General features: G+C 52.2%; 1 non-coding gene and 1 pseudogene across 1 annotated transcript; both read right to left on the bottom strand.

The window, feature by feature from the left end:
• Positions 1-5,952: 5,952 nt before the first annotated feature.
• LOC141267165 (5S ribosomal RNA) lies at positions 5,953-6,072 on the bottom strand. Its single transcript, XR_012321178.1, has one exon. It is a non-coding gene; the product is annotated as a 5S ribosomal RNA (ribosomal RNA).
• A 621-nt stretch (positions 6,073-6,693) lies between these two features.
• On the bottom strand, positions 6,694-6,812 carry LOC141269356 (5S ribosomal RNA; annotated as a pseudogene).
• Between the last annotated feature and the right edge of the window lie 14,191 nt (positions 6,813-21,003).

Genomic DNA, 21,003 nt, shown 5'->3' with positions numbered 1-21,003 from the left:
TAATTCTTTTGTGTTGCTAATATTTTCTGTGCATGAAGTGTTCGTGCAAATTAAAGTAGCTTTACAGCATGACGTGTGACAGCTGCGGCCTTTGAACTTTGAGCTAATAGTATAGGATCCCATTCATTCTATTTTCAACTGATGTAACTTAAGACCGGGCAGCCAGTGAAAAAAGAATCTAAGACAAGAGTTTTTTCAAGTGTCTGAAATTCCAGTGACTTACTCTCATATTATATAATATGGACTTGGGGAATATTCAAAGAAATATAAAGATATTCAATTGATATGGCAATGCGCATTAATAAATTGGGATACAACAATTTTGGGTTAAATATATATATATATATCTAAAACTTCATATGTGGAATGTTTGAGTTGAACAGATCTGTGAATGTCAGAGTGAAGGTGACAGATGAGTAAATCAGCAGCTGCTAAGTGTGATTGATGTGACAGAGGCCTCGTATGTTTGTATGTTTGAAAAAAAAAATGTTTCTTTATGTGAAGGTACAAAAATATATTTAATTCTGAGGAAATTATAATACATAATTAGGTATTATCTACATATGTATATTTCTATATTTCTTTAATAATTATTATTTCTTGATTTAACTAATAGTGGATAAGGGCAACCACACATCAAAATGGTTTACAAATCAAATTTATATTTAGAATAATTTTCCACATGATAATATTCTTGAATAACTATAATATTATTTTTAATGGTTACCTAAATAGGCACACACCTCTCTTTAGTCAAATCTATGCTACTCATCGATATGAAATTTATGCACAATATTTCTAGAAGAATAATTATTTTTAATTTGGTTCTGATATATACATAAATTTTATAAAATAATATTTTTTGGTATTAAGGGGGAAAATGTGTTTTTGATCCTGATTACATAATCACTTTTGATCAATACTTATTTTCCACACATTTTAATAAAGAAGAAATAATAATAAGGTACTATGGTATAATTAAGAAGGGTATTACATGCAAAGTTGCATAATTTAATATTTTTTGGTGGTACAAGGTTATGACAAATATGAAATCATCCAGATAATGGAGATATAAGGGTATTTTTTATGGAGAATATAATTACTCTGCATTTGTCATTAAAATTTAAAGGCCTTATATTTATTTTTATTCTTATTTTTACTCTTAATTTTATTTTTCATTTTTAAAATTTTATTCTTACTTTATACTTCTTATTTTTCTATTTTTTCATTTTTTACTTCTCATTTGATTTTATTTGAGTTCAATATCTCAATTGAGAAAACACATTAATATTTAATAAAGTAATGTCTAATACAAGAGTATTGCTTCATTAAATATATATTGCTAAGGAAAAAAATGTTTACATTTTCTGAGTAAACACAACAATTCATTCATTCATTTATTCATTCATTCATTCATTCATACATTCATATATTTATTCATTTTGGTTCAGGAGTATACATTCTTTGATATTATTGGTTTAATAAAGATATAAAAACTTGTTTTTTCAAAATACACTGACACCTATGGGTTGGAAAAGGTAATTACACCTATGACATAAAAATGTTCTATCATATGGAGAACTTGATTGATAATGAATTATTATCTATTATTGTTTATTATTCCAAACATAATTTATTTTAATATTTTGATAATAATTAGATGGATATTACTGATTGCTATGGTACGCTGTGATATTATAGGTTAGGAAAAACTGCCAGATTTGGTATCAGATTAGGGAATGAAGACTTCAATCAAGACATCGCAATTATGAATTCTATCTTAATAAAGACTTTTAATTTTTATAAATCAAAGAGATTCTCAAAAGTTACAAGAAGAAGCAACTGATATCCGGACGTCTCAGAAGGTAACAGGTGTGAATGCTGAGTGTTATAATAGACTGTGTCCATTACATACAATACAATTCACACCACTGATCACCAGGACGGCAGAGGACGATGATCCTATATGTACTGTGTTGTGTTCAAGTTTCATCACGTTCCACTGGTTTCTTATCATCTGCAACGCTTCAATGAAAGCTGGTGAACAGGTAATACCTGGCATATGTGTCCTGTATATAAAGGACTGAGTACTGGTTATGGTGCTATATAAAGCAGGAAAGTGTCAAGTTAACCCTTGCTTTACTGACCAAAGACTTCACATTTCTTCCAAAAGTGACACGAGACCAGTGCGGACACACGGAAGATTCCAAAGACGTAAGTCCAGGTGACACTGCACAGATATTAAAGCTACATTTCATCCATGGACTTTGTTTTCTTATCAACTGACACACATGATCTTTCTAATAAAGAGTACAGTTTATGGACTGAACAATAATGAACACAATTATGGACTGTACAATATCTACATGCTGTAATTTATTTCAAAGGAGTTTTCATCTAAAGACTGTGTTATAAAAGAACCAAGAAGAAGACGAGACGACGACCCGATGACTTCAGATGATGACGATTGAACCCGCGATTGCTTCAATTTAGATATAGGGAAGTATAATTATACATATTAAATGAATATTAGTCGCGGCTTACCATAACATCAATTCACATCATTATATAACAATAATCCGATATTGATACTATTATTACTATTATTATTATTATGGAAATTTAATGATATTGCCAAGGAAGAAGGAAAGAAAAAATGATTGATGAATGTATCTTCTTTTGAGATATTTCAGTTAAAGTCCTTTTATTCTCAAAAAAGGGGGAAATGTTAAATGGTTAATTATGGAAATTCATTTGGAATGTTAATCTATAATCATTTTTCTGAGTTCTATGCCTCAGCCATCGTGTCTAGTTGACATGCGCTAGTTGTGTGTGTATTTTTGGTTCACTACTGATAGGAAAATTAGTATACCATATCAATTAATCCCTTTTAATATAACCCTTTAACACTCCTATAGACCAATGTAGTAAAATATGCTGCTTAAACAACTAAATTATAATAAGATTAATCAATAATCTCTAAGCAAAGATGTAAAGTTTACCCAAGCCACTGTGGAATTTGCAGGGGTTGCTTATCTTAGTCAAAATGCCCTTTTGAGGTCAGGTTGATCTAGGGAAAGCACATTGACCAACAAAACAGGTACATTGCATCAAGTAATTATATAAGTACATAGGTAAGTATTTTATGTAATCGCCTGATTACTAATGATTCGATGCTAGTTGTTTATATTGTAAGATGATTGGTTATGTTATAATCTTCCTATGTCCCACCTACTATGTACAACCCACAATTTATACTATAAGAATTGTGCCCCAATACAATGGAGGCAGTTCTGTTCTAATATTGATCAGAGCTCTTGTGGCTACAATAAAACTTTCTTTAATCTGCAGAGATAGTGTGTGCACTCATCCTTTGGGAGACTGAGACGTTATTCCATATCAGTTGGTGCCGAAACCCGGGACCTCACGCCGCTACTTTGGACGGGAGAATTGCAAGCTGTATGCTGGCTGGACAGGTGGATCACTACTACAAAAGCGCGCTGCAGGTGAGAATTCCCTGTTGTTTGGGTGGTCATCCACTTTGGGCTGTCAGTAACTTCTTGTTCCTGTCCAGTAGCGTCTGAGGTATTTATTTTAGCCTTTATTTTATCCACTCTCCCAAAGGGTATATAGTAAATGTACGTAAGGTATTAGAGTTTATTTCAATGTTATAAAGTTTTACTGTCATGTAAATATTGCTGATATTTCTGGTCTGTTTCCTGAGAGAGCTGTGTAATATACTATTGTTACTATTGTTTACCTAATCAATATATCACTCACACTCACTGCCAGTTTCTCCTGTTCAGTGAACGTTTCACAAGCACAAGCTAATGAGACGGGACAGTGGTATTAATATTGCACAGCACTCTGAGCAAACATATTGGAATAACCAGATAAAAATTACAAATAGACATACGGTTAATGTCATTAATTGTCTCCTGCAGGCTAAACCCTTCATCACGGTAATGTGACAGAAAGAGCAAGCTGGACCCGTAACTTGGGGGCTGAGCGAGACGTCCAGGGGTGAATGAAGGAAGAGGGTGAGATGGTTGCCAGTGACTTTGAGCTGCTCTTCAGGGGGGAGGGTCGTGTTGCCTGCAAAGGCCTTCTGCTTGGGGTTACCGGTGGTTGCCTCCAGCCACCCGGGAGACGCTGGTCCTGGTGAAAAGGAGCCTAGTATTAAAAGTAAAGAAGCAACAATGCTGGAGGCCCACGGTGATCAGAAGGATGCTGGTATTTTGCAGAGATGAAATAGCGCAAGAGAGAAAGCAAATGAAAAAAAGAAAAGAGAATGAATGTGTGCCCTTGTGAAAGGGAATGGAAAAAAGGCATAGAAGAGAGTGCCCCCTGCTGGTGGAAGGAAGGAAAAAGCAAAAGCCTACAGCACCTGGCATTCCCAGGCGGTCTCTGTTAAATGGTTAATTATGGAAATTCATTTGGAATGTTAATCGATAATCATTTTTCTGAGTTCTATGCCTCAGCCATCGTGTCTAGTTGACATGCGCTATTTGTGTGTGTATTTTTGGTTCACTACCATATGTAGAACAGGTGTCCATACGACTGGCTATAAAAGCCCATGGTACAGAAAGGGGGGGCTCTCTTGCTCTGCCCACCCCACAAGACACAGAATCTCCATGCTGAGAAGCAGATGACATGTAGGCCTGGACACATGCTGGACAAAGACATGATTTACCAGCCAGGATCCAAGGAAAGATGGGTGAATCTCAACAATTAAGCTAATTATGGACAAATGGACAATTACTTTATAACTAATTATTGTATGTACCTGCTGCAATCTGATTCTTTTTAATGGACAATCCAAGAATAAATAGATACATTTTTTTATAAGAATATCGTGATATTGATACTTTGAGAAGTCCTCAGTAGAAAAAAATAATACAGGAAGAGTATTATTTTACAGTCTCCCATCCAAGTACTAACCAGGCCCAACCCTGCTTAGCTTCCAAGATCAGATGAGAGCAGGCGTGTTCAGGGTGGTGTGGCCATAGGCAGAGAGAAGCCTCTCACTTGCTGCTTTTCTACTTTGACGTCTGGCTGCCGGCTGCCCTTTCCAGTGCTCAGCAAGACCAGGTCCTTTTGTGCTTTCCCTTCTCTTCAATTTTTTTGCTGGCTTCCTTAAAAGGTCTTGTAGACACAACGCCCCACTCAGAGCCGCTGAGCTCAGTGATCGGCTGCAGCGCTGTCGACGGAACGTCAGCTTCACGGCCAATGCCACAGGCCGGGAGCAGAGGCGAGACTCACCGGTAGACCCGGGTAGGGTGAGTAGAGCAAGGTTAGTTGCTTTCTAATAGCTTGCAGCCGGGGATTAACTTTTAATGAAAGGGAACAATCCCGTTGACTGTCTGCAGCGCGCCACACCTAGGAAGCGCACTCTCACACACAAGCCAGCATGCACACGTGCTCGCACGTGACAACACCCCCTATCTGCCCCTACAACCTCTCCGTCACCATGCGTCAGACTCTCCTGCCTGTTTTATGATTTCAGGGGCCTAGCAGGAATCACCCCCCCCTCCCCAATTCCTTCCGCACCTTCCTTGCCTTCCTTGCACTGAGGTTAGCTCTTTGTCAGCCGTCTGGCTTGGTTACACAAGCTTCTTTGCAGAGAAACATGTTACTTCTGCTGGCCCTCGCTAGGCGGCCGGCATCCAAAACCTTCCCTGGGCACCTGCTGAAAGCCTGGCCCCTTCACGGCCCTGAGTGCTTTTAACGCCATCATTTCCACATGGCGAGCTGCGGAGTCAATAAGCACTCCTATCCGTGGCATGGAGCTCGGTGTCAGGCCTGCGTGAAGGCGGCGGGGTAGCGTTCTTAGCTGCCAACTGGCTCAGAGGCCTTGGGGCTTCCATCATCTAAGTTACTTAAGGTCGGTGTCCGGCAAGGCACCGTTCGATGCTAACCGAGCTGGGCAGTAGGTAAAAACGTCATCAAAATGGTCTACAGCACCCAGAGTTCCCAGGAGGTCTCCCATCCAAGTACTGTCCGAGCCCAGCCTTGCTTTGCTTCCGAGATCAGATGAGATCGGGCGTATCCAAGGTGGTATGGCCAGTAGAAACTGATTGATCCATCGCCCGGCCAGCCTTTCTCAGGATCGCTTGGTGGCGAGCAATCTGGCAGTGACGGGGCAGGCTCCGAAGGGTCCATGCAAAGTCTGTGCCGTCCCTACAGGTGTGGTTTGTTTAGCAGTGATTCACCCGCCACATCAGGTGTCTTCAAAAATGGCTCGGCGCAGGTTCTCCTGCAGGCTAAACACTTCATCGCGGTAATGTGACAGAAAGAGCAAGCTGGACCCGTAACTTGGGGGCGGAGCGAGACGTCCAGGGGTGAATGAAGGAAGAGGGTGAGATGGTTGCCAGTGACTTTGAGCTGCTCTTCAGGGGGGAGAGTCGTGTTGCCTGCAAAAGTCTTCTGCTTGGGGTTACCGGTTGTTGCCTCCAGCCACCCGGGAGACGCTGGTCCTGGTGAAAAGGAGCCTAGTATTAAAAGTAAAGAAGCAACAATGCTGGAGGCCCACGGTGATCAGAAGGATGCTGGTATTTTGCAGAGATGAAATAGTGCAAGAGAGAAAGCAAATGAAAAAACGAAAAGAAAAAGAATGTGTGCACTTGTGAAAGGGAATGGAAAAAAGGCATAGAAGAGATTGCCCCCTGCTGGTGGAAGGAAGGAAAAAGCAAAAGCCTACAGCACCTGGTATTCCCAGGCAGTCTCCCATCCAAGTACCAACCAGGCCCAACGCAGCTTAGCTTCCGAGATCAGACAAGATCGGGCGTGTTTATGGTGGTGTGGCCATGGGCAGAGACAAGCCTCTCACTTGCTGCTTTTCTACTTTGAAGTCTGGCTGCCGGATGCCCTTTCCAGTGTTCAGCAAGACCAGGTCCTTTTGTGCTTTCCCTTCTTTTCAATTTTTTTGCTGACTTCCTTAAAAGGTCTTGTAGACACAACGCCCTACTCAGAGCCGCTGAGCTCACTGATCGGCTGCAGCGCTGTCGACGGAACGTCAGCTTCACGGCCATTGCCACAGGCCGGGAGCAGAGGCGAGACTCACTGGTAGACCCGGGTAGGGTGAGTAGAGCGCGGATAGTTGCTTTCTAATAGCCTGCAGCCGGGGATTAACTTTTAATGAAAGGGAACAATCCCTTTGACTGTCTGCAGCGCGCCACACCTAGGTAGCGCACTCTCACACACAAGCCAGCATGCACACGTGCTCGCACGTGACAACACCCCCTATCTGCCCCTACAACCTCTCCGTCACCATGCGTCAGACTCTCCTGCCTGTTTTATGATTTCAGGGCCCTAGCAGGAATCACCCCCCCCTCCCCAATTCCTTCCTTGCCTTCATAGAATCATAGAATCATAGAATCATAGAATGGTAGAGTTGGAAGGGACCTCCTGGGTCATCTGGTCCAACCCCCTGCTCAAAGCAGGATTCACTAGATCATCTCAGACAGATGTCTGTCCAGCCTCTGTTTGAAGACGTCCATTGAAGGGGAACTCACCACCTCTCGTGGCAGCCTGTTCCACTCATTAATCACTCTAACTGTCAAAAAGTTTTTTCTAATATCTAATCTGTGTCTCCTCCCATTTAGTTTCATCCCATTGCTTCTAGTCTTTCCTTGTGCAAATGAGAATAAAGATGAACCTTCTACAATGTGACAGCCCTTGACATATTTGTAGACAGCTATTAAGTCTCCTCTGAGTCTTCTTTTTTGCAAGCTAAACATTCCCAAATCCTGCAACCGTTCCTCATAGGACATGGTTTGCAGACCAGTCACCATTCTGGTCGCTCTTCTCTGAACTTGCTTCAGTTTGTCTATGTCTTTTTTAAAATGTGGTGCCCAAAACTGTACACAGTATTCCAGATGAGGTCTGACCAAAGAGGAGTAAAGACCGATAATAACTTCACGTGATCTAGACTGTATGCTTCTGTTAATACATTCCAGAATTGTATTTGCCTTTTTTGCTGCTGCATCACACTGTTGACTCATGTTCAGACTGTGATCTATTAGTATACCTAAGTCTTTTTCACATGTACTGTTGCTTAGCTCTATTCCTTCCATTCTGTATATGCTTTTTTCATTTTTATTGCCCAGATGTAGTACTTTGCATTTTTCCCTGTTAAAAACCATTCTGTTGGTTGCTGCCCACTGCTCCAGTTTATTTAGGTCTTTTTGAATCCTCTCTCTCTCTTCTCTAGTATTAGCTATCCCTCCTAGCTTTGTGTCATCAGCAAATTTAATCAGTTTATCCTCAATTCCTTCATCTAAATCATTGATAAAGATGTTGAACAATACAGGTCCCAGAACGGAGCCCTGTGGTACCCCACTTGAGACATTCATCCATCTGGATGTGAAGCCATTTACAACCACCCTTTGAGTCCGATAACTAAGCCAGTTATGAATCCACCTAACAGTTGCCTGGTCCATTGCATACTTGGTCATTTTTTCAATAAGGATGGTGTGAGATACTTTGTCAAATGCTTTGCTGAAGTCAAGATATACTATATCTACAGCATTTCCCTGATCCACCCAGTCAGTGATTCTGTCATAGAAGGAAATTAAGTTAGTCTGACATGACTTGTTAGTTACAAACCCATGCTGACTCTGGTTAATCACTTCATTCTTATCCATGTACTTACATACATGTTGTTTAATAATTTGTTCAAAGATCTTTCCTGGTATAGAAGTCAGACTCACCGGCCTATAATTCCCTGGGTCCACCTTCTTCCCCATTTTGAAGATAGGAACAACATTTGCTCTTCTCCAGTCTTCTGGGACTTCTCCTGTTCTCCAAGAATTTTCAAAGATTATGGAGAGTGGTTCTAAAATTTCTTCTACGATCTCCTTCAGTACTCTGGGGTGTAATTCATCTGGACCTAGAGACTTGAACTCATTTATGTTAGCTAAATATTCCCTCACAATCTTTCTGTTTACAGATAACTTGGATTCCTCTATTCCTTTAAAAGAACAGTGAAGATCAGTTGATGTTACATTTTCTTTCTGAGAGAAAACAGATGCAAAATAGGAATTAAAAAGTTTAGCCTTCTCAACATCCTCTCTTACCATTTCTCCATTTTCATCCTGTAAAAATCCTATAGCATCTTTGACTTTTCTTTTACTTTTGACATACCCCCAAAATCCTTTTTTATTGCTTTTGACATCTCTTGCAAGCCTTAATTCATTGTCAGCTTTAGCTAACCTGATACGTGCCCTACAGGATCTGCAGACTGCATTATAATCTTCTTTAGATATGCCTCTGTAATGTACACGCCCGGACTGACTGGCGTGTGCGTGTTTATGTAGTGATTCCACTGTGCCATGAACCGGAGAGTGCCTGGAGGGGCGTAACTAAGTATCTGCCCGATCCGACCAAGGTCGCACGATGGCATACGACGCCAGTGCACCAGGGAGGAACCGAGCAGAGGAACCAGGGTCTACTCCAGGTCAGACTCCGGACACGGCTGTTGACCCACACCGGGGAATACAGGAACAGGCAGACTAGAGCACAGGCTGGGTAGGGTCCAGTACAGACTGGGAGACAAATTCGAAACCGCAGACGCGGTAGACAGAGCTGAGCAAAGCAAAAACCGCAGACGCAGCGGACAGAGCTGAGCAAAGCGAAAACCGCAGACGCGGCGGACAGAGCTGAGCAAAGCGAAAACCGCAGACGCGGCGGACAGAGCTGAGCAAAGCGAAAACCGCAGACGCGGCGGACAGAGCTGAGCAAAGCGAAAACCGCAGAGGCGGCGGACAGAGCTGAGCAAAGCGAAAACCGCAGACGCGGGGCGGACAGAGCAGAGCAAAGCGAAAACCGCAGACGCGGCGGACAGAGCAGAGCAAAGCGAAAACCGCAGACGCGGCGGACAGAGCTGAGCAAAGCAAAAACCGCAGACGCGGCGGACAGAGCTGAGCAAAGCGAAAACCGCAGACGCGGCGGACAGAGCTGAGCAAAGCGAAAACCGCAGACGCGGCGGACAGAGCAGAGCAAAGCAAAAACCGCAGACGCGGCGGACAGAGCTGAGCAAAGCGAAAACCGCAGACGCGACGGACAGAGCTGAGCAAAGCGAAAACCGCAGACGCGGCGGACAGAGCCGAGCAAAGCGAAAACCGCAGACACGGCGGACAGAGCCGAGCAAAGCGAAAACCGCAGACGCGGGGCGGACAGAGTAGAGCAAAGCGAAAACCGCAGACGCGGCGGACAGAGCAGAGCAAAGCGAAAACCGCAGACGCGGCGGACAGAGCTGAGCAAAGCGAAAACCGCAGACGCGGCGGACAGAGCTGAGCAAAGCGAAAACCGCAGAGGCTGCGGACCGAGCTGAGCAAAGCGAAAACCGCAGACGCGGGGCGGACAGAGCAGAGCAAAGCGAAAACCGCAGACGCGGCGGACAGAGCTGAGCAAAGCGAAAACCACAGACGCGGCGGACAGAGCAGAGCAAAGCGAAAACCGGAGACGCGGCGGACAGAGCTGAGCAAAGCGAAAGCCGCAGACGCGGCGGACAGAGCTGAGCAAAGCGAAAACCGCAGAGGCGGCGGACAGAGCTGAGCAAAGCGAAAACCGCAGACGCGGCGGACAGAGCTGAGCAAAGCGAAAACCGCAGACGCGGCGGACAGAGCTGAGCAAAGCGAAAACCGCAGACGCGGGGTGGACAGAGCAGAGCAAAGCGAAAACCGCAAACGCGGCGGACAGAGCAGAGCAAAGCGAAAACCGCAGACGCGGCGGACAGAGCTGAGCAAAGCGAAAACCGCAGACGCGGGGCGGACAGAGCAGAGCAAAACGAAAACCGCAGACGCGGGGCGGACAGAGCAGAGCAAAACGAAAACCGCAGTCGCGGCGGACAGAGCAGAGCAAAGCGAAAACCGCAGACGCGGCGGACAGAGCTGAGCAAAGCGAAAACCGCAGACGCGGCGGACAGAGCTGAGCAAAGCGAAAACCGCAGAGGCGGCGGACAGAGCTGAGCAAAGCGAAAACCGCAGACGCGACGGACAGAGCTGAGCAAAGCGAAAACCGCAGACGCGGCGGACAGAGCCGAGCAAAGCGAAAACCGCAGACGCGGCGGACAGAGCTGAGCAAAGCGAAAACCGCAGACGCGGGGCGGACAGAGCAGAGCAAAACGAAAACCGCAGACGCGGGGCGGACAGAGCAGAGCAAAACGAAAACCGCAGTCGCGGCGGACAGAGCAGAGCAAAGCGAAAACCGCAGACGCTGCGGACAGAGCTGAGCAAAGCGAAAACCGCAGACGCGGCGGACAGAGCTGAGCAAAGCGAAAACCGCAGAGGCGGCGGACAGAGCTGAGCAAAGCGAAAACCGCAGACGCGGCGGACAGAGCTGAGCAAAGCGAAAACCGCAGAGGCGGCGGACAGAGCTGAGCAAAGCGAAAACCGCAGACGCGGCGGACAGAGCTGAGCAAAGCGAAAACCGCAGACGCGGCGGACAGAGCTGAGCAAAGCGAAAACCACAGACGCGGCGGACAGAGCAGAGCAAAGCGAAAACCGGAGACGCGGCGGACAGAGCTGAGCAAAGCGAAAACCGCAGACGCGGCGGACAGAGCTGAGCAAAGCGAAAACCGCAGACGCGGGGTGGACAGAGCAGAGCAAAGCGAAAACCGCAAACGCGGCGGACAGAGCAGAGCAAAGCGAAAACCGCAGACGCGGCGGACAGAGCTGAGCAAAGCGAAAACCGCAGACGCGGCGGACAGAGCTGAGCAAAGCGAAAACCGCAGACGCGGCGGACAGAGCTGAGCAAAGCGAAAACCGCAGACGCGGCGGACAGAGCTGAGCAAAGCGAAAACCGCAGACGCGGCGGACAGAGCTGAGCAAAGCGAAAACCGCAGACGCGGCGGACAGAGCTGAGCAAAGCGAAAACCGCAGACGCGGCGGACAGAGCTGAGCAAAGCGAAAACCGCAGAAGCGGCGGACAGAGCTGAGCACAGCGAAAACTGCAGACGCGGCGGACAGAGCTGAGCACAGCGAAAACCGCAGACGCGGCGGACAGAGCTGAGCAAAGCGAAAACCGCAGACGCGGCGGACAGAGCTGAGCAAAGCGAAAACCGCAGACACGGGGCGGACAGAGCAGAGCAAAACGAAAACCGCAGACGCGGCGGACAGAGCTGAGCAAAGCGAAAACCGCAGACTCGGCGGACAGAGCTGAGCAAAGCGAAAACCACAGACGCGGCGGACAGAGCAGAGCAAAGCGAAAACCGGAGACGCGGCGGACAGAGCTGAGCAAAGCGAAAACCGCAGACGCGGCGGACAGAGCTGAGCAAAGCGAAAACCGCAGAGGCGGCGGACAGAGCTGAACAAAGCGAAAACCGCAGACGCGGCGGACAGAGCTGAGCAAAGCGAAAACCGCAGACGCGGCGGACAGAGCTGAGCAAAGCGAGAACCGCAGACGTGGGGTGGACAGAGCAGAGCAAAGCGAAAACCGCAAACGCGGCGGACAGAGCAGAGCAAAGCGAAAACCGCAGACGCGGCGGACAGAGCTGAGCAAAGCGAAAACCGCAGACGCGGCGGACAGAGCTGAGCAAAGCGAAAACCGCAGACGCGGTGGACAGAGCTGAGCAAAGCGAAAACCGCAGACGCGGCGGACAGAGCTGAGCAAAGCGAAAACCGCAGACGCGGCGGACAGAGCTGAGCAAAGCGAAAACCGCAGACGCGGCGGACAGAGCTGAGCAAAGCGAAAACCGCAGACGCGGCGGACAGAGCTGAGCACAGCGAAAACCGCAGACGCGGCGGACAGAGCTGAGCACAGCGAAAACCGCAGACGCGGCGGACAGAGCTGAGCAAAGCAAAAACCGCAGACGCGGCGGACAGAGCTGAGCAAAGCGAAAACCGCAGACGCGGGGCGGACAGAGCAGAGCAAAATGAAAACCGCAGACGCGGGGCGGACAGAGCAGAGCAAAACGAAAACCGCAGTCGCGGCGGACAGAGCAGAGCAAAGCGAAAACCGCAGACGCGGCGGACAGAGCTGAGCAAAGCGAAAACCGCAGACGCGGCGGACAGAGCTGAGCAAAGCGAAAACCGCAGAGGCGGCGGACAGAGCTGAGCAAAGCGAAAACCGCAGACGCGGCGGACAGAGCTGAGCAAAGCGAAAACCGCAGACGCGGCGGACAGAGCTGAGCAAAGCGAAAACCGCAGACGCGGGGTGGACAGAGCTGAGCAAAGCGAAAACCGCAAACACGGCGGACAGAGCAGAGCAAAGCGAAAACCGCAGACGCGGCGGACAGAGCTGAGCAAAGCGAAAACCGCAGACGCGGTGGACAGAGCTGAGCAAAGCGAAAACCGCAGACGCGGCGGACAGAGCTGAGCAAAGCGAAAACCGCAGACGCGGCGGACAGAGCTGAGCACAGCGAAAACTGCAGACGCGGCGGACAGAGCTGAGCACAGCGAAAACCGCAGACGCGGCGGACAGAGCTGAGCAAAGCGAAAACCGCAGACGCGGCGGACAGAGCTGAGCAAAGCGAAAACCGCAGACGCGGGGCGGACAGAGCAGAGCAAAACGAAAACCGCAGACGCGGCGGACAGAGCTGAGCAAAGCGAAAACCGCAGACGCGGCGGACAGAGCTGAGCAAAGCGAAAACCGCAGACGCGGCGGACAGAGCTGAGCAAAGCGAAAACCCAGACGCGGCGGACAGAGCTGAGCAAAGCGAAAACCGCAGACGCGGCGCACAGAGCTGAGCAAAGCGAAAACCGCAGACGCGGGGCGGACAGAGCAGAGCAAAGCGAAAACCGCAAACGCGGCGGACAGAGCAGAGCAATGCGAAAACCGCAGACGCGGCGGACAGAGCTGAGCAAAGCGAAAACCGCAGACGCGGCGGACAAAGCTGAGCAAAGCGAAAACCGCAGACGAGGCGGACAGAGCTGAGCACAGCGAAAACCGCAGACGCGGCGGACAGAGCTGAGCAAAGCGAAAACCGCAGACGCGGCGGACAGAGCTGAGCAAAGCGAAAACCGCAGACGCGGGGCGGACAGAGCAGAGCAAAGCGAAAACCGCAGACGCGGCGGACAGGGCAGAGCAAAGCGAAAACCGCAGACGCGGCGGACAGAGCTGAGCAAAGCGAAAACCGCAGACGCGACGGACAGAGCTGAGCAAAGCGAAAACCGCAGACGCGGCGGACAGAGCCGAGCAAAGCGAAAACCGCAGACGCGGCGGACAGAGCCGAGCAAAGCGAAAACGGCAGACGCGGGGCGGACAGAGCAGAGCAAAGCGAAAACCGCAGACGCGGCGGACAGAGCAGAGCAAAGCGAAAACCACAGACGCGGCGGACAGAGCTGAGCAAAGCGAAAACCGCAGACGCGGCGGACAGAGCTGAGCAAAGCGAAAACCGCAGAGGCGGCGGACAGAGCTGAGCAAAGCGAAAACCGCAGACGCGGCGGACAGAGCTGAGCAAAGCGAAAACCGCAGACGCGGCGGACAGAGCTGAGCAAAGCGAAAACCGCAGACGCGGCGGACAGAGATGAGCAAAGCAAAAACCGCAGACGCGGGGTGGACAGAGCAGAGCAAAGCGAAAACCGCAGACGCGGCGGACAGAGCAGAGCAAAGCGAAAACCGCAGACGCGGCGGACAGAGCTGAGCAAAGCGAAAACCGCAGACGCGGCGGACAGAGCTGAGCAAAGCGAAAACCGCAGACGCGGCGGACAGAGCTGAGCAAAGCGAAAACCGCAGACGCGGAGGACAGAGCTGAGCAAAGCGAAATCCGCAGACGCGGGGCGGACAGAGCAGAGCAAAGCGAAAACCGCAGACGCGGCGGACAGAGCAGAGCAAAGCGAAAACCGCAGACGCGGCGGACACAGCTGAGCAAAGCGAAAACCGCAGACGCGACGGACAGAGCTAAGCAAAGCGAAAACCGCAGACGCGGCGGACAGAGCTGAGCAAAGCGAAAACCGCAGACGCGGCGGACAGAGCTGAGCAAAGCGAAAACCGCAGACGCGGGGCGGACAGAGCAGAGCAAAACGAAAACCGCAGACGCGGCGGACGGAGCTGAGCAAAGCGAAAACCGCAGACGCGGCGGACAGAGCTGAGCAAAGCGAAAACCGCAGACGCGGCGGACAGAGCTGAGCAAAGCGAAAACCGCAGACGCGGCGCACGGAGCTGAGCAAAGCGAAAACCGCAGACGCGGGGCGGACAGAGCAGAGCAAAGCGAAAACCGCAAACGCGGCGGACAGAGCAGAGCAATGCGAAAACCGCAGACGCGGCGGACAGAGCTGAGCAAAGCGAAAACCGCAGACGCGGGGCGGACAGAGCAGAGCAAAGCGAAAACCGCAAACGCGGCAGACAGAGCAGAGCAAAGCGAAAACCGCAGACGCGGCGGACAGAGCTGAGCAAAGCGAAAACCGCAGACGCGGCGGACAGAGCTGAGCAAAGCGAAAACCGCAGAGGCGGCGGACAGAGCTGAGCAAAGCGAAAACCGCAGACGCGGCGGACAGAGCTGAGCAAAGCGAAAACCACAGACGCGGCGGACAGAGCAGAGCAAAGCGAAAACCGCAGATACGGCGGACAGAGCTGAGCAAAGCGAAAACCGCAGACGCGGCGGACAGAGCTGAGCAAAGCGAAGACCGCAGACGCGGCGGACAGAGCTGAGCAAAGCGAAAACCGCAGACGCGGCGGTCAGAGCTGAGCAAAGCGAAAACCGCAGACGCGGCGGACAGAGCTGAGCAAAGCGAAAACCGCAGACGCGGCGGACAGAGCTGAGCAAAGCAAAAACCGCAGACGCGGGGTGGACAGAGCAGAGCAAAGCGAAAACCGCAGACGCGGCGGACAGAGCAGAGCAAAGCGAAAACCGCAGACGCGGCGGACAGAGCTGAGCAAAGCGAAAACCGCAGACGCGGCGGACAGAGCTGAGCAAAGCGAAAACCGCAGACGCGGCGGACAGAGCTGAGCAAAGCGAAAACCGCAGACGCGGCGGACAGAGCTGAGCAAAGCGAAAACCGCAGACGCGGCGGACAGAGCTGAGCAAAGCGAAAACCGCAGAGGCGGCGGACAGAGCTGAGCAAAGCGAAAACCGCAGACGCGGCGGACAGAGCTGAGCAAAGCGAAAACCGCAGACGCGGCGGACAGAGCTGAGCAAAGCGAAAACCGCAGACGCGGCGGACAGAGATGAGCAAAGCAAAAACCGCAGGCGCGGGGTGGACAGAGCAGAGCAAAGCGAAAACCGCAGACGCGGCGGACAGAGCAGAGCAAAGCGAAAACCGCAGACGCGGCGGACAGAGCTGAGCAAAGCGAAAACCGCAGACGCGGCGGACAGAGCTGAGCAAAGCGAAAACCGCAGACGCGGCGGACAGAGCTGAGCAAAGCGAAAACCGCAGACGCGGAGGACAGAGCTGAGCAAAGCGAAATCCGCAGACGCGGGGCGGACAGAGCAGAGCAAAGCGAAAACCGCAGACGCGGCGGACAGAGCAGAGCAAAGCGAAAACCGCAGACGCGGCGGACAGAGCTGAGCAAAGCGAAAACCGCAGACGCGACGGACAGAGCTAAGCAAAGCGAAAACCGCAGACGCGGCGGACAGAGCTGAGCAAAGCGAAAACCGCAGACGCGGCGGACAGAGCTGAGCAAAGCGAAAACCGCAGACGCGGGGCGGACAGAGCAGAGCAAAACGAAAACCGCAGACGCGGCGGACGGAGCTGAGCAAAGCGAAAACCGCAGACGCGGCGGACAGAGCTGAGCAAAGCGAAAACCGCAGACGCGGCGGACAGAGCTGAGCAAAGCGAAAACCGCAGATGCGGCGGACAGAGCTGAGCAAAGCGAAAACCGCAGAGGCGGCGGACAGAGCTGAGCAAAGCGAAAACCGCAGACGCGGCGGACAGAGCTGAGCAAAGCAAAAACCGCAGACGCGGCGGACAGAGCTGAGCAAAGCGAAAACCGCAGAGGCGGCGGACAGAGCTGAGCAAAGCGAAAACCGCAGACGCGGCGGACAGAGCTGAGCAAAGCGAAAACCACAGACGCGGCGGACAGAGCAGAGCAAAGCGAAAACCGCAGATACGGCGGACAGAGCTGAGCAAAGCGAAAACCGCAGACGCGGCGGACAGAGCTGAGCAAAGCGAAGACCGCAGACGCGGCGGACAGAGCTGAGCAAAGCGAAAACCGCAGACGCGGCGGTCAGAGCTGAGCAAAGCGAAAACCGCAGACGCGGCGGACAGAGCTGAGCAAAGCGAAAACCGCAGATGCGGCGGACAGAGCTGAGCAAAGCAAAAACCGCAGACGCGGGGTGGACAGAGCAGAGCAAAGCGAAAACCGCAGACGCGGCGGACAGAGCAGAGCAAAGCGAAAACCGCAGACGCGGCGGACAGAGCTGAGCAAAGCGAAAACCGCAGACGCGGCGGACAGAGCTGAGCAAAGCGAAAACCGCAGACGCGGCGGACAGAGCTGAGCAAAGCGAAAACCGCAGACGCGGCGGACAGAGCTGAGCAAAGCGAAAACCGCAGACGCGGCGGACAGAGCTGAGCAACGCGAAAACCGCAGACGCGGCGGACAGAGCTGAGCAAAGCGAAAACCGCAGACGCGGCGGACAGAGCTGAGCAAAGCGAAAACCGCAGACGCGGCGCACAGAGCTGAGCAAAGCGAAAACCGCAGACGCGGGGCGGACAGAGCAGAGCAAAGCGAAAACCGCAAACGCGGCGGACAGAGCAGAGCAATGCGAAAACCGCAGACGCGGCGGACAGAGCTGAGCAAAGCGAAAACCGCAGACGCGGCGGACAAAGCTGAGCAAAGCGAAAACCGCAGACGAGGCGGACAGAGCTGAGCAAAGCGAAAACCGCAGACGCGGCGGACAGAGCTTAGCAAAGCGAAAACCGCAGACGCGGCGGACAGAGCTGAGCAAAGCGAAAACCGCAGACGCGGCGGACAGAGCTTAGCAAAGCGAAAACCGCAGACGCGGCGGACAGAGCTGAGCAAAGCGAAAACCGCAGACGCGGGGCGGACAGAGCAGAGCAAAGCGAAAACCGCAGACGCGGCGGACAGAGCAGAGCAAAGCGAAAACCGCAGACGCGGCGGACAGAGCTGAGCAAAGCGAAAACCGCAGACGCGACGGACAGAGCTGAGCAAAGCGAAAACCGCAGACGCGGCGGACAGAGCCGAGCAGAGCGAAAACCGCAGACGCGGCGGACAGAGCCGAGCAAAGCGAAAACGGCAGACGCGGGGCGGACAGAGCAGAGCAAAGCGAAAACCGCAGACGCGGCGGACAGAGCAGAGCAAAGCGAAAACCGCAGACGCGGCGGACAGAGCTGAGCAAAGCGAAAACCGCAGACGCGCCGGACAGAGCTGAGCAAAGCGAAAACCGCAGAGGCGGCGGACAGAGCTGAGCAAAGCGAAAACCGCAGACGCGGCGGACAGAGCTGAGCAAAGCGAAAACCACAGACGCGGCGGACAGAGCAGAGCAAAGCGAAAACCGCAGACGCGGCGGACAGAGCTGAGCAAAGCGAAAACCGCAGACGCGGCGGACAGAGCTGAGCAAAGCGAAAACCGCAGACGCGGCGGACAGAGCTGAGCAAAGCGAAAACCGCAGACGCGGCGGTCAGAGCTGAGCAAAGCGAAAACCGCAGACGCGGAGGACAGAGCTGAGCAAAGCGAAATCCGCAGACGCGGGGCGGACAGAGCAGAGCAAAGCGAAAACCGCAGACGCGGCGGACAGAGCAGAGCAAAGCGAAAACCGCAGACGCGGCGGACAGAGCTGAGCAAAGCGAAAACCGCAGACGCGACGGACAGAGCTAAGCAAAGCGAAAACCGCAGACGCGGCGGACAGAGCTGAGCAAAGCGAAAACCGCAGACGCGGCGGACAGAGCTGAGCAAAGCGAAAACCGCAGACGCGGGGCGGACAGAGCAGAGCAAAACGAAAACCGCAGACGCGGCGGACAGAGCTGAGCAAAGCGAAAACCGCAGACGCGGCGGACAGAGCTGAGCAAAGCGAAAACCGCAGACGCGGCGGACAGAGCTGAGCAAAGCGAAAACCGCAGACGCGGCGGACAGAGCTGAGCAAAGCGAAAACCGCAGACGCGGCGGACAGAGCTGAGCAAAGCGAAAACCGCAGAGGCGGCGGACAGAGCTGAGCAAAGCGAAAACCGCAGACGCGGCGGACAGAGCTGGGCAAAGCGAAAACCACAGACGCGGCGGACAGAGCAGAGCAAAGCGAAAACCGCAGACGCGGCGGACAGAGCTGAGCAAAGCGAAAACCGCAGACGCGGCGGACAGAGCTGAGCAAAGCGAAAACCGCAGACGAGGCGGACAGAGCTGAGCAAAGCGAAAACCGCAGACGCGGGGTGGACAGAGCAGAGCAAAGCGAAAACCGCAGACGCGGCGGACAGAGCAGAGCAAAGCGAAAACCGCAGACGCGGCGGACAGAGCTGAGCAAAGCGAAAACCGCAGACGCGGCGGACAGAGCTGAGCAAAGCGAAAACCGCAGACGCGGCGGACAGAGCTGAGCAAAGCGAAAACCGCAGACGCGGAGGACAGAGCTGAGCAAAGCGAAATCCGCAGACGCGGGGCGGACAGAGCAGAGCAAAGCGAAAACCGCAGACGCGGCGGACAGAGCAGAGCAAAGCGAAAACCGCAGACGCGGCGGACAGAGCTGAGCAAAGCGAAAACCGCAGACGCGACGGACAGAGCTAAGCAAAGCGAAAACCGCAGACGCGGCGGACAGAGCTGAGCAAAACGAAAACCGCAGACGCGGCGGACAGAGCCGAGCAAAGCGAAAACCGCAGACGCGGGGCGGACAGAGTAGAGCAAAGCAAAAACCGCAGACGCGGCGGACAGAGCAGAGCAGAGCGAAAACCGCAGACGCGGCGGACAGAGCTGAGCAAAGCGAAAACCGCAGAGGCGGCGGACAGAGCTGAGCAAAGCGAAAACCGCAGAGTCGGCGGACAGAGCAGAGCAAAGCGAAAACCGCAGACGCGGCGGACAGAGCAGAGCAAAGCGAAAACCGCAGACGCGGCGGACAGAGCTGAGCAAAGCGAAAACCGCAGACGCGGTGGACAGAGCTGAGCAAAGCGAAAACCGCAGAGGCGGCGGACAGAGCTGAGCAAAGCGAAAACCGCAGACGCGGCGGACAGAGCTGAGCAAAGCGAAAACCGCAGACTCGGCGGACAGAGCTGAGCAAAGCGAAAACCGCAGACGCGGCGGACAGAGCTGAGCAAAGCGAAAACCACAGACGCGGCGGACAGAGCAGAGCAAAGCGAAAACCGGAGACGCGGCGGACAGAGCTGAGCAAAGCGAAAACCGCAGACGCGGCGGACAGAGCTGAGCAAAGCGAAAACCGCAGAGGCGGCGGACAGAGCTGAGCAAAGCGAAAACCGCAGACGCGGCGGACAGAACTGAGCAAAGCGAAAACCGCAGACGCGGCGGACAGAGCTGAGCAAAGCGAAAACCGCAGGCGCGGGGTGGACAGAGCAGAGCAAAGCGAAAACCGCAAACGCGGCGGACAGAGCAGAGCAAAGCGAAAACCGCAGACGTGGCGGACAGAGCTGAGCAAAGCGAAAACCGCAGACGCGGCGGACAGAGCTGAGCAAAGCGAAAACCGCAGACGCGGCGGACAGAGCTGAGCAAAGCGAAAACCGCAGACGCGGCGGACAGAGCTGAGCAAAGCGAAAACCGCAGACGCGGCGGACAGAGCTGAGCAAAGCGAAAACCGCAGACGCGGGGCGGACAGAGCAGAGCAAAACGAAAACCGCAGACGCGGGGTGGACAGAGCAGAGCAAAACGAAAACCGCAGTCGCGGCGGACAGAGCAGAGCAAAGCGAAAACCGCAGACGCGGCGGACAGAGCTGAGAAAAGCGAAAACCGCAGACGCGGCGGACAGAGCTGAGCAAAGCAAAAACCGCAGACGCGGCGGACACAGCTGAGCAAAGCGAAAACCGCAGACGCGGCGGACAGAGCTGAGCAAAGCGAAAACCACAGACGCGGCGGACAGAGCAGAGCAAAGCGAAAACCGGAGACGCGGCGGACAGAGCTGAGCAAAGCGAAAACCGCAGACGCGGCGGACAGAGCTGAGCAAAGCGAAAACCG

Source organism: Phyllobates terribilis, unplaced genomic scaffold, assembly GCF_046119375.1.
Source record: "Phyllobates terribilis strain yellow unplaced genomic scaffold, ASM4611937v1 Scaffold_4__5_contigs__length_816908805, whole genome shotgun sequence".
In the NCBI taxonomy this organism is placed as follows: domain Eukaryota; kingdom Metazoa; phylum Chordata; class Amphibia; order Anura; family Dendrobatidae; genus Phyllobates; species Phyllobates terribilis.
This window is presented reverse-complemented; position numbering and strand designations above follow the sequence as displayed.